The sequence below is a fragment of the Podarcis gaigeae genome, assembly GCF_964106915.1.
Source record: "Podarcis gaigeae genome assembly, chromosome: 8".
In the NCBI taxonomy this organism is placed as follows: Eukaryota; Metazoa; Chordata; class Lepidosauria; order Squamata; family Lacertidae; genus Podarcis; species Podarcis gaigeae.
Window position 1 is genome coordinate 4,129,266 of NC_139684.1, and position 14,896 is coordinate 4,144,161.

Sequence of the window (14,896 nt, forward strand, 5' to 3'; positions counted from 1 at the left end):
AGCACCTCTAAAAGATGGGAAGCCTCTACAGGGGTTTGCTTCATTGCCCACGTAAACATCATTTGATGTGAATCTTAATTTATTTTCACTCCAAATTGCTTTTTGGGTGCAAGGGATGACTCTTGGATAAACATCTGTGGGGTTTCTTAAATGATTTTTGCATATGAAGTGCAGAGGAAAATATTTTAATTTTAAAGAAATTTAATTTAAGAATTGGACAGAATGAGGGCTTCTTTCTCCATCTTCCCCCTATTCGTCCTTCAGAACTTTTTTCTGACTCCTCGGGAAGATGGGGGGGGGGGGGTCTGGAGAAGAGAGAGAGACTGAAGTTGATAAAACAAGAAACTTAATCTCAGGATGTGGGTTCAAGCCCCACTTTGGGCAAAACAATTCCTGCATTGCATGGAGTTAGACTAGATGACCCTCATGGTCCCTTCCAACTATTCTATTCTTATGATTTTTCAGGAAGAACAAGAACCCCCTCCAGAGTATTGGGAGGTTTTTTGCGGGTATATTCTGCAACTTCTTGTTGATGTAATAATAATGCATTAGGGACAAAACAATTAGTCAGTGGAATAATTTCTAAACTGTTCAGGATACATCCAGCTCTATTGCACTGCATCAATAACTACATCAATAAAATGTTGCAGAATACTCCCCCACACACAGAACCCCAGTCTGTAGTGGCTCCATCTTCTCCCTTCTCATCCTAAAACTTTTTTCTGGCCCCTGTTTGCTTTGCAACAAAGCCCCCCCCCCTTCAATGGGCTGGGGGCTGCTGCAACTGGAAACCAGGCAGGCTGCCATATCCCCCCTGCAAAGTCTTGGCTGGAGCATGGCTGTTCCATGTTGCAGTGCTGTTCAGGTGAGGCATTGTGAGGGAACTTGGTGGCTCCTGCCCACTTGAGCCGGGGGCGGGGGCGGGAATGTTGCTTCAAAGTGAGAAGTGGGAGGGTGCCCCCACGTTTACCCGGAAGCACCCAACCCCCAAACGTTGACTTCTTCCTGTCCCCCCACTCCATCACCACCAGTGAGAAAGGGCCCCCCAGATTCCTTCCATTTTGCCACCAGCAGACGAGGTGAGAGGGCCTTGTTTCCTCAGCCCTAGAAGTACAAGCCCAGGCAATGGAGTCTTCTTGCTGGCCTTTCTTCAGATTGCAGCTGGAGAAAGATGCTTTTCCCCTCTTCCCATTCTTATGGTGTCTTTCTTCTGCATTCAGGCATTTCAGAACAACTGGCACACACGCACACCCCCTTTGGTTTGGCTCCTGTCTGCTCTGTGTAATAGGATGTTGAATGAAACAGCTGGCAGATGCTTCATAGTTAAACAATAGGGACAAAAGCATTTTTTCTGGCTGAGGATGGAAGGGTAGCATTTCTCAGTGGCCTTTGTGGGAAGTCTTAGGTTTAATAAAACTGTTTCATAACCAAGATAGCGGGTGATGACAAATACCGCTCCAGGGCTAAGTGGCAGAATTCAGGGCTGTTTTGACACAGTTTGGGAACTGGTGAGCGAAATCAGACAGATAGATGCAGCCTGATGTTCTTTTGTGGGCAGGTGCAGATCCCCCCCCCCCCCCATGTTACTATAGATGTGAGAAAAGGAAGCACTTCCTTTCTGTCATTTCCTATAAGCCTGAATGAAAACTTTAATAGCTATTCCCCTCCTCTTCCTCCCCCCAACCCTTGAAACTGTTACTCTGCAGTTCTGGGGGTTCTCTGGCAAATTATAATTCTAGGATGCTTTGGTTGGGTGCAGGTGGGGAACCAGGGTATTCATAGTTCCAGGTTATGAAATGGATATGTGTCAGGGAACTGCCATTGGAGCTAGAGGCGGAGGCAAGGCTCCAAAGCGATGCTGGAGAAGGGCCCAGCAGGGAGAGAGGCAGCTCATCGGCTGGGGAAGGAAATCAGCGTAACACCAGGGATAAAGGGGGGCAGATGGGGGAATCGGCGAGGGGGCTCCAGGACTCCTCACCAGAGACCAGCAGGGAGAGCACGGGTCCTCCGCTGCCCACACCCACCCTGCGCAGAAGACTTCCGCGCAGGGAGAGTAGGCGGAGACTTGGTGTCAAAGAACTTCTTTGCTGGAAGAGGTTCAAGAAACGCCCACTGACGGATTCTGCTAGCGACTGAAACAGCCACGAAGTGAAGGGCTGTCCAGACAGAAAAGGTTTAACCAGGCAACCTAGCCAGGAGTGGTGGCAACATTCGCTCGAGCAACCCCTATAACCATTACAATATGTTTAGGGACTAGCAGGGCCTTCTATTTTCAAAAAACGAAACCTGATGGGGGCATCAGTGGATGATGCTCAACCCTTGATGTGCTCCTCTCAAATTCCTTCTCTTCTCAATTTATTGTCTTCATTACACAAGTCTGATTGTTCTTCTGCTGAGCAGGATTCTTTTGCCATGTCATGGAGACCTCAGCTCTTGCCCTCCCGTATGTTATGACTGGAAGAAGGTGAACCCAGAGCAGAGAGGCAAAGGCCACTCTCCAATGGATATTCAGCATCTCTGTATTTTAGGTTTATTGGGAGGAGGCAAGGTCCAGAACTCATTCAGGCACAGCAAATCCTTCGGGACTCCACAGGTGGCCTTTGTTTTGCCGCACAGGAATTGTGGGGTTAAAGGCTTTCTCATGTGGGAGGTGGCTTTCCCCAGTTGTTTGCTCTGGCTACTGTGGTCGGTGTGTATTCCACCAGTCAGAACAACTTCCTGTGGACAACAGAGTCCTTCTCTTCCCAGTATCTTTCTCATAAGAACAAAAGAAGAGCCTGCTGGATCAAGCCAGTGGTCCATCTAGTCTAGCATCCTGCTCTCACCTTGGACGATCAGATGCCTGGGAGAAACCAGCAAGCAGGATTTGACCCCATGAGCCCTCTTCCTTCTGTGGTTTCCAGCAACTGGGATTCAGAAGCCATCCTGGCTAATACCCATCAATAGCCCTCTCCTCCTCCATCAATTTGACTAATCCTCTTTTAAATCCATCTAAGCTAGTGGCCATTACTGCCTCCTGTGAGAGTGAGTTCCATAAATTAGCTCTGTCTCCTGAATCTTCCAACCTTCAGCTTCATGTTCATGAATTCTAGTGTTACAAGAGAAGGAGAAAAGCTTTTCTGTGTCCACTTTCTCCATGCCATGCATAATTTTATAAACTTCTTCCATGTCCCCTCTTTTGACCATTTGACCGGAGGAGGAGCAGGCTAGTTCTGAAACCCTGCCCTGATTTCAGCCCCTGCGTCTAATACCCACCACTCCTGGTATAATGTAGAGTTACTCCACAAGTATCTGCTGGGTCAGGTCAGTGGCCCGTCAGATCCAGCATCCAGTTGTCATGACGGCCAACCGGATGCCCATGGGAAGCCTGAAAGCAGGACCTGAGTGCAACAGCCCTCTCCTCTTCTGGGGTTTCCAGCATTCAGAGCACTGTCTGGGTGCTACTTAGTAAATAGGGTGCAAGAAGGGAGTGTAAAGCCCTGGTGTGGAAAATAGTTGGAGAGCTTCCCTTGTCACTCAGCAGGTCGTTAAAATATGGAACTCGCTCCAACAGGAGGCAATGATGGCCGCCAACTTGGGTGACTTAAAAAGGCGATGGGGCAAATTCATGGAGGAGAGGGCTATTGAGGGCTACTAGCCATTACAGGTGTACTCTGCCACCAGTGTCAGAGGTAGCAGCGCTTCTGGATTCCAGCAGCTGGAAACCACAGGAAGGGAGAGCGCTCTTGGGCTTGGGTCCTGCCTGAGGGTTTCACACAGGCAGCTGGTTGGCCATTGAGAACAGGATGCTGAACTAGATGGGCCGCCGGCCTCATCCAGATGGCTCACCTTATGTTCTTATGGTGATCTTTCTTGGCTGTTCCAAGTCACATCTTCGAACATGTCAGAAAGACTTGAAGGTTTTTGTCAGTTCAATGACAAATGTGTGATATCCTCTTGCTTGTGTCCACACACACCTCCGGCAGTTTTGAAACTGGTGACCCATACTGTGGCTACGTGGGAGAGGCGAGTGATCCATTAGTGGTGAGTTACAAGTTACACCTGGCATCCCTCACACCTAGGTTGTGTTTGGTTAAGGCTACACCTGCCACAGCTCAAACGCGGTCTGTTTTTGGATTAGGTTAAATCCACTCTCAGTTCCAAACCTTGCAAATGAAATGCTGGAATGCAGTCTCCCAGGGGAGGCTTTCCATTTTGCCCAGTGTTTTTACAAGATCTGTTCTGACATTACAAAATAAGATTGAACTTCCAAACTGAATTTTTTTTAGGGTATTGCTGTTTCTCCTTTTGTCAGCGCTGCTGGAACAGCCTGAGCGATTCTATGAATGACACTGGCATTTGTCATGTTCTCTTTAATATTATATCCTGTGCTTATCTGACAAAACTCTTTAAGATTGCCGTGTCTGGTATTTCAATTTTTGGACTACTCAGCTCGGGGTTTTCTTATTGCAATATTATAGAAGGCAGACATCTGCATATGGTGACGAACGAAATGCCAGTAGCCACACCAGTCCTTGTGACATATTGATGCTGAAAGTTTCATGGAATTGTAGACTTGGAAGGTACCTCAAGGGTCATCTAATCCAACCCCCTGCAGTGCAGAAATCACAGCTAAAGAAGCCCTGGCAAATGGCTTCTTTGAAAACCTCCAGTGAAAGAGAGTCCACCACCGGCTGAGGTTGTCCATTCCATTTATTGTTAGGATCCAGAGAACATGATTGCCTTGTTTGGCCACTCAGTACCATGGATACCAAATGCATGAGTGGGCTCTCTAGAACGCTTCCAGATAGCCCTGCTCCCTAGATCACCACAATCACCTCCACAGCCAGTGTATGACGAGTCGGTCTTTTTTGGTACCCAGGCTGCTGAGCAGTTAAATATGACTAACACTGCTGAACAGCAGAACAAGGACCAGCTCCTGGAATTTTTGTCATGTCTAAGACAAACATCATTAACAACCTCTGGTGATAACCAGCAGTTCCCCACCCCCGCCAACCCCAGCAGCACCACCTACTTGTAATTAGGTGAAGTATTTTGCATTATTTAGGAAACAGCTGTTGTCTGTCCCCACTTGCAACATCCTTGCTCTGCCTTAGGAAGTCCTCCAGACTGCCCAGTCTCTGCAGCAGCAAAAAAAAAAAAAGCCAGTGTGTGAGAGAGTCTGTTTATTTCAGAATGTTTGAATCACTTTGCATTTAAAGAATACCTACTGAGTGTACAAAAATTGGATATAAATAATACTACAAATAATAAACAGTGTTAAAAACGTGAAGCCAACAATAATTAAAAGCTGCAGCATTGAAATGGACCGATTTGGGAAGGTCTGGGGTGGTGGTGGGGAGAATATTGGAGACATAACACTTTGGGGCTTTGCTTCACTTCTAGAAAAACACCTAGCTGTGATTTCTGCATTGCAGGGGGTTGGACTAGATGACCCTTGGGGTCCCTTCCAACTCTACAGTTCTTGGCCACCTCAAAACAAAAACACTGCAACCTACCCAGGAGATCATAAATTAATTATCTCTCTCCCCTTTGATTAAATTTATGTTCTCATTAAATGATGGAGAATGGTCAGGGCTGGGAGGAGGAAACACAGGAGAACTTTTCAGCAATGCTAGTGAAAAGTGACCAGCACCAGAACCCAGGTTTAAAAAATGTTGAAAATGTGTTTTGTGCTTTGCAATTTCTGTGCTGTTGCTTTTCCCTTTTTTGTAAGCAATACTAAGAGGTTGTTTCACCTCCTGTCTCCTAGCATCCCTGCTCCACTGCAAGCTGAGCTGTGTTTGTATACACTGCAAATCTCTGCTTTCAGTTGTGTTGGGTGGGGGGACTGGGTTCCTTGAGTTAGTTTTGTTGACATGCTGTGGAGATGATGTGACTGCATCTCCTGGCAGCCGCAGGAGAGCTGTGTGTGACATGTTTTGTCACTGTGTTCTTCTGGAGAACTGATGAGATGGAAGATGCTCTTGCTGTTTAGCAGCTGGCAGGCTTCAGCAGCTGCCTTGTGTTCGCCTTGCTTGCCTCCAGGTGAGCTTTCTCTTGTGCCCCTTGCGGTCCAGTTGGAGTGAACCAGATTTGGGAGGAAGGAGGTGTGTGCCAAGCAGGAGGGTCAGTTTAATGTGACAAAGGATGACAGTTTGGGGTTGGGTGGAAATCTTGTCAGTGAGAAGAAGTGAGGGGAGCAAATTCTGTGCTAGGGATCATTAGGAAAGGTACTGCCAGTATCATAATGCCATTATACAAATCTGTGCTGTAGCTGCATTTGGATGACACTTCTGGTCACCTCACTATTGTAGAGTTGGGGAAGTGTTCAGAAAAGGGCAACCAAAATGATAAAGGAGGTGGAGCAACTTCCCTATGAAGAAAGGGTGCAGCGTTTGAGACTTTTTAGTTTAGAGGAAAGGTGAGCAAGAGGTGACATGATAGAAGTTTAGATAATTATCAATGACATGAGAAAAGTGGATAGTAGTTCTGCCTCTCTCATAATGCTAGAACTCGTGGACATGCAATGAAACTGAATGCTGGAAGATTCTGGACAGATAAAATAAAGTACTTCTTCATGCAGCCAATCAGTTTCAGTGTATCTGAAGAAGTGTGCATGTACACGAAAGCTTATACCAAGAACAAACCTAGTTGCTTTCTAAGGTGCTACTTCCACAGGAGGCATTGATGGCCTTCAGCTTGGAATTAAAAGAGGATTAGAGTGGTACCTCTCGTTACGTACTTAATTCATTCCGGAGGTCCATTCTTAACCTGAAACTGTTCTTAACCTGAAGCACCACTTTAGCTAATGGGGCCTCCCACTGCCGCCGCACAATTTCTGTTCTCATCCTGAAGCAAAGTTCTTAACCCGAGGTACTATTTCTGGGTTAGCAGAGTATGTAACCTGAAGCGTATGTAACCTGAGGTACCACTGTAGACAAATTCATGGAGGAGAGGGCTCTTGGTGGCTGCTAGCCAGGATTATTATGCTCTGCCCCCGCAGTTAGAGGCAGTAATGCGTCTGAATACCAGTAATTGGAAGTCACAAGAGAGGAAAGCGCTCTTGTTCTCAGGTTCTGCTTGGGAGTTTCCCACAGGCATCTGATTGGCTACTGAGAGAACAGGGTGCTGAACAAGATGGCCGAAACCAACAAGCTCTTCTTATGTTCTTAAGTATCTTCTATCTCTCTGGGTACGTGTCAAGGCGGCCTCAGCTTCCTTGGGTCTCTTGATTTATGATGCAGGGCAACAGCCTTCAACCAGGTTGGTGCCCTTCAGAGGATTTTGACTCCAGCTCCCACCAGCCCCAGCCAGCATGGCCTGCGCTCAGAGATGATGGGAATTGTAGTCCAGCGATACCCAGAGGGCCCCAAGTTTTCCCACTCCTTCTTTAGAGTTGGCTCTTACTTTGTGTGAAGCAATCCTTTCCAACACACGGGAGGACAGTGTGAAAAAGCACAAGATGTGTCTCTAGATTTTTAGTTGATCTTGTTGTTAAATCTCAGAGGTGGTTGATCTTTGTAAAGTCATGGGATTGCTCCTACCTTGTGAGAATCTGGCTTCTGCAAGCAGCACGGTGTCTTGTTCATAAATAAGGGATTTTAGAGTTCCATTGCTTGTCCTTGGTGTCAATCTGATGTGGCCCGCCTCCTTCATTCTAGCTGGCCTCCAGCTGCAAATGTGTAATGAAGGAGAAAAGTGTTCCTCACTCGTTATTTCAATGTGGAGATCTGTGAGATGCAAATGGGCAGCAGCCTGCCTGCCTGCCTTCGCTCTCAAATATTCCTTCTAAAGGCTGCAACAGCCAAGTCAAGTGTAGCAACAGACAAGCCTGACAGAAATGAGCTAGTGATAGGCACCTTTTCAAACCTAAAGCACATCTTGGAGACAGGATTCTGATCCTTCAAGGCAGCTGAAAGTATAAACACCCATCGTTCTCTGCTTGGTTGTGGAAAGATCTCACTGCCCTTTCCACATCCACATTTGAATTTGTACCTTATTGTCATCAGTCTCAGATGATGTCTCTTGGGCTTCTTATATTAGTGTTGTTACACAGCACCCCAACCTCCAAGCGGTGAGAGACTCCAGGGGTTACGGAAATTTACTCAGCTTCAGTTTCCTTGGATTGAAGTTGTTTTCTCATGAAGTGAGTGCTGCCATGTGCTTCTACGGAAGGCATGAAAGGGATGTGTGTTTGAGAGAAGAACCTGCCCAAATTGCTACCCAGTTCTTCAGTGGTGAATTGAGAAAGTATGTTTCAAGTCAGCCACTGTTTGGGCCCCAAACTAAGGATGTGCTTAGCATGTTACTGGTGGAAAGGGCAGAAATGGTGTGATGGAGCCACATCAATAGTCTCCCACAAGAAATGCAACTCCTGCTTAAGGCAGGGTGAGGTTGGCTCTGTGCAAACACACCAGCGGAGCCATTCCAGCACTCCTGCTATGATACCGCTTTAAACAGTCATGGCTTCCCTCAAAGAATTCTGGGAGCTGTAGTGTGTTAAGAATGCTGAGAGTTATTAGGAAACTCCTAATTCTGCTCCCCGAGCTACAGTTCTCAGCATCTGACAACTAACCGTACATCAAAGGAAACTCTAGGAACCATAGCTCTGGGAGGGAACTAGGGGTCTCCTGATGACTCTCAGCACCTTTAAACTACAACTCCCATAATTCTTTGGGTGAAGCCATGACTATTTAAAGTGGCACCATATATGTATTGTGTGAATGTGGCCTTAATTCAGCTTGAACCTAATACGTTAAGTCAGTGTAGGTCATGCCAGATAACAGCAGGCATTGGGCACTCTGGCAGATGCTGCTGGTACTCACCCAAGGGGCACCGTGAAGCATCCCAAGGCCTTCTGAAGGCTGGCTGGTCTGGACCTGTTGTTCCACCTGCCCCTGGGGAGAAACTGCCTGTTTTTTCAAGGGACATTGCTCAGGTCTGCAGCCATTCATTCTTGTGGCAGGGGGGCAGTGAGGAGTGCATGGTCAGAGGACTAGAGCAAAGCCCCAGCTAGGCCTGTGTAGGCATCATTCAAAACCAGTTTGAAGCCCACATCATGATAACCGTTTCATCATATTTAACCGACAATGAATTGTGAACAGCCTTCAAAACGCCACAGGGTGGTATAATTGCAAGCAATTTGAGAAGTCCTGTCCCTGTGTGGGCTGATTGCTGGCTGCCGCCTTCCAAAAACCATTTTGCCTCCCCCAAAGTGTGATTGGCTGGCTGCTTCCTTCCAAGCGGCAGGAAGGAGAGGAGAGCGGGAAGTGCAGAGATGGACCATGCTCTGCCACAGCTGGCTCCCTCTGGCTGGCTGGCTGCATTCCCTTTCAGCTGCATTTCTCCTCCCCAATCCCTCCTATGGCGGAACAGTGCCAGCCTCAGCACCTCCCCTAAACCACAATATTGGTGCTTTAAGAAAGAATGCTGCCCCTCTGTCTGTGCCTTCCTTCCTTCCTTCCTTCCTTCCTTCCTTCCTTCCTTCCTTCTCCTGGTTGCTCCTTCCCTCCCTCTCTCCTCAGCTGAGGCACCGCAATCCTGCATATTGCTGGGAAGGACAGCCCAGCCACCCCTCCTTATTTCAGACATCAAGATATACTGCTGGTATATCATGATGGCTAGCTGGTGAAAAATCATTATGTTGAAAACTAGGTATCGCCCTGGCCCAACTTCTGACCTGGATGGTCCAGGGATGAGGGATGGTGGCTCACCAGGCAAAACCTCCCCCCCACACACTTCTGAGGCCAGAGAACATGCCAGGTGGGGAAAGAGTGGCCCCTGTCACTGCCATAAGCACTTCTTTCCAAGGAGGCATCATGAAATAGTCCATGGAGTCAACCCTCCTGAAATTATACCCCAATTTTCAGCAGGGTGAAACAGCCTGCCCTTGATTTTTGACCCATATCTGGAGATTTTGGAGCTTGGCACCTTTGTGTACAAAACAAGTACTCCACCACTTTTGAAAAAAGATGGGATCTGTATCTGTTTAGCAAAGAAGCTAGAATAAAGCAATTCAAATTGAGTACACATATAATCATGTAACATACAAGTGGTTGCAGGGGGCAAATAATAAGTGAGAAGTGCCAAGGTTAAGGGCCTGAAGTCAGTGCAGAGTGAGGCTTGCAATCTCAGAGGTCAACCTTCTGGGGCACATTTGCAGACTGAAGGAGCTGTTGTGGGTACTATGCACACAGGTACAACCAACAAGCACAGAGAGTCTCTCTCTCCCACCACAAACCACCACCCCCTCTCTCTCACACACTCAATCTCTCACACACCTGTCCCACCAAATCAGACTTGAAAAAAAGCTGTATATCAATTACACCAGTGCAGGTCTCTGAGGGCGCATTTGTGCGTGCAGGGGCCACATGGGTGACGCGTGAGTTAGGCTGCCCTTTGTTTATGTATCTGTGATCCCTTCCTGAGACCCTGGAGAATTCCTTTCCATCAGTGGAGGCCGTGCTCAGCAAGATGGACCAATGGCAGCTTCGTATATGAGTTCCAACAGCCAAAGTGGCAGCAGCATGTCTGATTCCCTCCAGCTGAATGAAGACTGAGCAGTCCAGCTCTCCTCTTGAAAGCAGTGGGTGGAACTGAAGAGGGCAATCAATGGCTGTGGGTCTGCCTTGCTGGCACAGAGCCCTTGTTGCCTGTGACTTGACTTGAGAGGGCTAGAAAAGGCATCCCAAAGCATTGCATTGGCTGTCCTCCCCTAATTGCCTTCTGCAAATCTCTAGCTGGCTGGTGCTGATAATGGCAGTCCTAGCACAAAACAGCCGAAGGGCTTCAGGTTTGGGGAAGGCTGTGGAATGGGTGCAAGGAAAAAGTCCAAGGGTGCAACGGGTTTTAAATAGGGAGAGGAGTTTGGTCTTGATTCTGAAGATGCTTTTAATGGTCCCAGATGCACACATTCTGAGTCGAAGACTCTGCAGGGACACTGTAAAAAATTTACAGAATCCATTTCATAAGTTGAAAAGACCACTTTAAATGATAGTGTCAGAAGCCTTCATGAAGATCCAAAAAGAACAAAATAGCACAGCCTATTTACTAGGACAAACTGAACTAGAAAACTTACAGTATTTACTTTAAAAGAACACCAGTCTAATCAAGCACCAGCAGCTGCAACACAGTGTGACATTGTGTCTGCCGGATGTAGAGCACCTTGTATGTAACAGCACTAAAGGCACTGAGTTGCCAACAGCTAAGCCCTCCTCCAGACTCGCATCTATTCCTTGTTTTAATAAAATGTATCTTCAGAAAGACTTTGAAGTCCCCTCTATGTCTCTGTGTCCCCCAACCACCTTTGCTTCCATGGTATCAAACTTCACCCACAAAGGAATGTGCTTTTCTGATTTGGCTTTTGCACGTGCCTACACAGCAAGACAGGCTGGTCCTTGCAGCTCCACAGTGAGCAACTTGCTCCAATGGAGGCTGGAGGTGAACTGGGGACTTCCAAGGCCCTTCATCCAGTTTGCGTCTAGCTGAAGGTTCTGTAAAGGGACCACCCCCTGCTGTTCTTTACACAAATGCTTTTCCAAGGCTAAGCAACAGCTTCTACTCTCATATCAAAATGTTATTTGAGCCATGTTCAGTTGCATCTCTGACTGACAACAAGCTTCTCTCCCTGTTGCTGAATTCTTTTCTCCTGTGGTAAACCCATCCAAGTTAAATGAAATTAAAAGCAAGCAGTTAAATACTCTCTGGGTTATTGTGGAAGCAGGCACCACAAAGTGATTAATTTTGGCCCCGAACCCAGTACTGGAACAGTAATTTATTGTCGAATCTGGAGCTGATGGGCTTCTTAAGGATGGCTGATGGCAGTTTGTGTTTAATGGAATGAGGGATTTGTTCCTGTTCTCCTGTCCCATTGAGAATGTGATAAATTGGTAGCTGAACCCTTTATTAACTATCTCGTCTGTTTTGAACTTGAGCCAAATTTCTTTTCCTTACTTAGCAGGTGACGTTATTGCCAGGCACTTGAGCCAAATTAATCCTCCAAGAAGCTCTGTTGAATTTGGCCCCCTTAGCAAATAGAAGATGATGTCTCTTGTCACAAAAGAATGCAAAGATTAGAGGGTTCCAGCCAAATATGAAGGTCACGCCAGGATCACTGTCGAGTGGGGTTGAAGCAAATAACAATTAAGAATCAGCCTAATGAACATGTACTCTCTTTACCCTCTTTCTTGGTCCAGCGTTAAGTACAGCTTTCCAGTACAGTCGGAAGTTGAATGGAATACGTTCCGGAAGTCTGTTTGACTTCCAAAACATTTGGAAACCAGAGCACAGCTGCTGATTGGCTGCAAGAAGCTCCTGCAGCCAATTGGAAGCCGCTGAAGCCCTGTCGGACATTCAGCTTCCAAAAATAGTTCGCAAACCAGAACAGTCACTTCCGGGCTTGTGGCGTTCAGGAGTCAAAATGTTTGAGAACTAAGCTGTTCAAAAACCAAGGTATAACTGTACATGTTAACTGTACATGTTAACAAGCTATTTTGTTACAGATACCTTGTTTCCTCATAACCATAGTTTGCAAACTCTCTTCAAAACATGGTTCGGATCTGTGGCTTTGAGGGGAGCTGTGATTTGTGACTGGTGCACATCATGTAATGTGTCTCAATGCCGGAGGAGGTGAAGGAAAAGGATGAGGGAGTCTGCTTTCAAGACTAGCTCTCAGTTTGTAAACTATGTCAAGTCCAGAAAGAAGCTGGAGCCCAAGTTATAGCTATGGCCTTATGAAGGCAAGAATGTTTTCAGCTCTCCCTCATCCGACCATGATAATGCTAGAATTCAGCTGGTGAAGAGTAAAAGGTTTCCTCAGGGAAAGGCAATGCAGTTTAAAACAACATTTGAACCATAGAATTGTAGAGTTGGAAGGAACCCTGATGATCATCTAGTCAGCAAACTTTTTCAGCAGGGGGCCAGTCAACTGTCCCTCAGACCACGTGGGAGCTGGACTATATTTGGGGGGTGGGGTGGAGAATGAATTCCTGTGCCCCGCAAAAAACCCAGAGATGCATTCTAAATAAAAGCACACATTCTACTTATGTAAAAACTCCAGGCAGGCCCCACAAATAACCCAGAGATGCATTTAAAATAAAAGGACACATTCTACTCATGTAAAAACATGCTGATTCCGGGACCATCCGTGGGCCGGATTTAGAAGGCCATTGGGCCGGATCTACCCCCCGGGCCTTAGTTTGCCTACCCATGATCTAGTCTAATCCCCTGCAAGGGAGGAATCTCAACTAAAGCATCCATGACAGATAGCCATCCAGCCTCTGTTTATAAACCTACAAAGGAGAGTCCACCACCTTCTGCGGGAAACTGTTCCACTGTCGATCAGCTCTCACTGTCAGAAAGTATTTCCTGATGCTTAGTCAGAATCTCCTTTCTTGTAACTTGAATGCGTTGGTTTGGTTCCTACCCTCCAGAGAAGGAGAAAACAAGCTTGCTCCACCTTCGATGTGACAGCCTTTAAGATATTTGAAGATGGCTACCATAACTCCTCTCATTCTCTTCTTATCCAGGTTAAATACACCCATTTCCCTTATCCATTCCTCATGAGGCTTGGTTTCTAGACCCCTGGCCATCTTGGTCGCCCTTCCAGCTTGTCAATATCCTTTTAAAATTGTGGTGCCCAGAACTGGACATAGGAATTCATCTGTGGTCTGACCAGAACAGAACAGTACTATTACTTCCCTTGATCTGTTTTTTGTTTGTTTGTTTTTGCTGCTGCATCACACTGTTGATTCATGTTAAGCCTGTAGTCTACTAAGACCCTTAGATCCTTTTCACATGGACTACTGGCAATACAGGTGTCCCCCATTTTATATTTGTGCAGCTGTTTCTTCCTTCCTAAGAACCTTACATTTGCCCCTATCAACATTCATGTTGTTATTTTTGGTCCAGTTCTCCAGTTAGTGTGATTTTGAATCCTGATTCTGCCTTAAGCAGCATTAGCTGCCCCTCCCAGTTTGGTGTCATCTGGAGATTTGGTGCTTCAACATCTCATTTTGGGTTTTATGTAGGAGGTTTCTTTTCATTCCACAGCATGCTGAATTTGCAGTAATGGAAAGGTAACTTGGGAGTGCCCTAATGTATGTGTTTTGGCTTGTGCTAATGTTTGCATTGTCTTAGCAATGTTAGTCTGATGTAAGCAGAAGAAAAATGTGACCAATTTGGTTTGTTTTAATCTGTTTATATCCAGTTTATACCCATCCTGGATCCCTGCTGGATCCTTTGCACTGCAACTCCCAGCAACCCCAACCAGGATGACCATAGAATGCTGGGGCTGATGGCAGTGGCAGTCCTTGAGGGTCTTAAATTTCAGTGGCACCCTGTGCAGTGCCAAAATTTGCCCCCTCCACCTCTTGCCTTTCAATCTGCATCATAATTGCAGTGCCCCTGAGGTTCTGTGCCCAGTCGACCAAAATGGTTGTGCTCTCCTAAATCCTCCTCTACTGGTGGGAGGATAGAAGCCCCAGGCCTTGCCCGAGACACAAATAAAATGATGTCCCCGCCTGTGCCCAGGAAGGATTGCGGGGGGCAGGGAAGCAACATGTTTGAGATGGGTTGACAAGGATGAAATAAGAAGGCGGAACCAGTTCCTTCTTGAGGAGTTTAGGGGTGCTGAACCTCTTTTCCTTGGCCTTTGACTCCCATGATGAGAGCTTTCGCAGCCCATCATATTCCCATGACTGTAATCTCTTTTAACGGTTTTTAATCCTGAATTTTAAATTGTTGTAAGATGCCCTTGTACCTTCTGGTACAGGTTGGGTGGGTGACGATGATGATACAACCCTGTCCTCCAACATTGCACAGGTGAAAGTGGACCTACCTTCACCCCAGTTTTCATACCAGGCATCACTGCCTGAGTCCCTCTCTCTCCTATTTCACATTGATGAAGGCTTGACAC

At 46.7% G+C, this 14,896-nt stretch overlaps 1 protein-coding gene and 1 long non-coding RNA gene across 4 annotated transcripts in view; both read left to right on the plus strand.

The window, feature by feature from the left end:
* LOC310851240 overlaps positions 1-14,896 on the plus strand; it is a 984,470-nt gene that overhangs the window by 392,123 nt on the left and 577,451 nt on the right. The gene's annotated exons all lie outside the window — the stretch shown is intronic.
* The window catches only part of LOC310851174 (tetraspanin-15-like), an 83,708-nt gene that overhangs the window by 21,480 nt on the left and 47,332 nt on the right, over positions 1-14,896 (plus strand). The gene's annotated exons all lie outside the window — the stretch shown is intronic.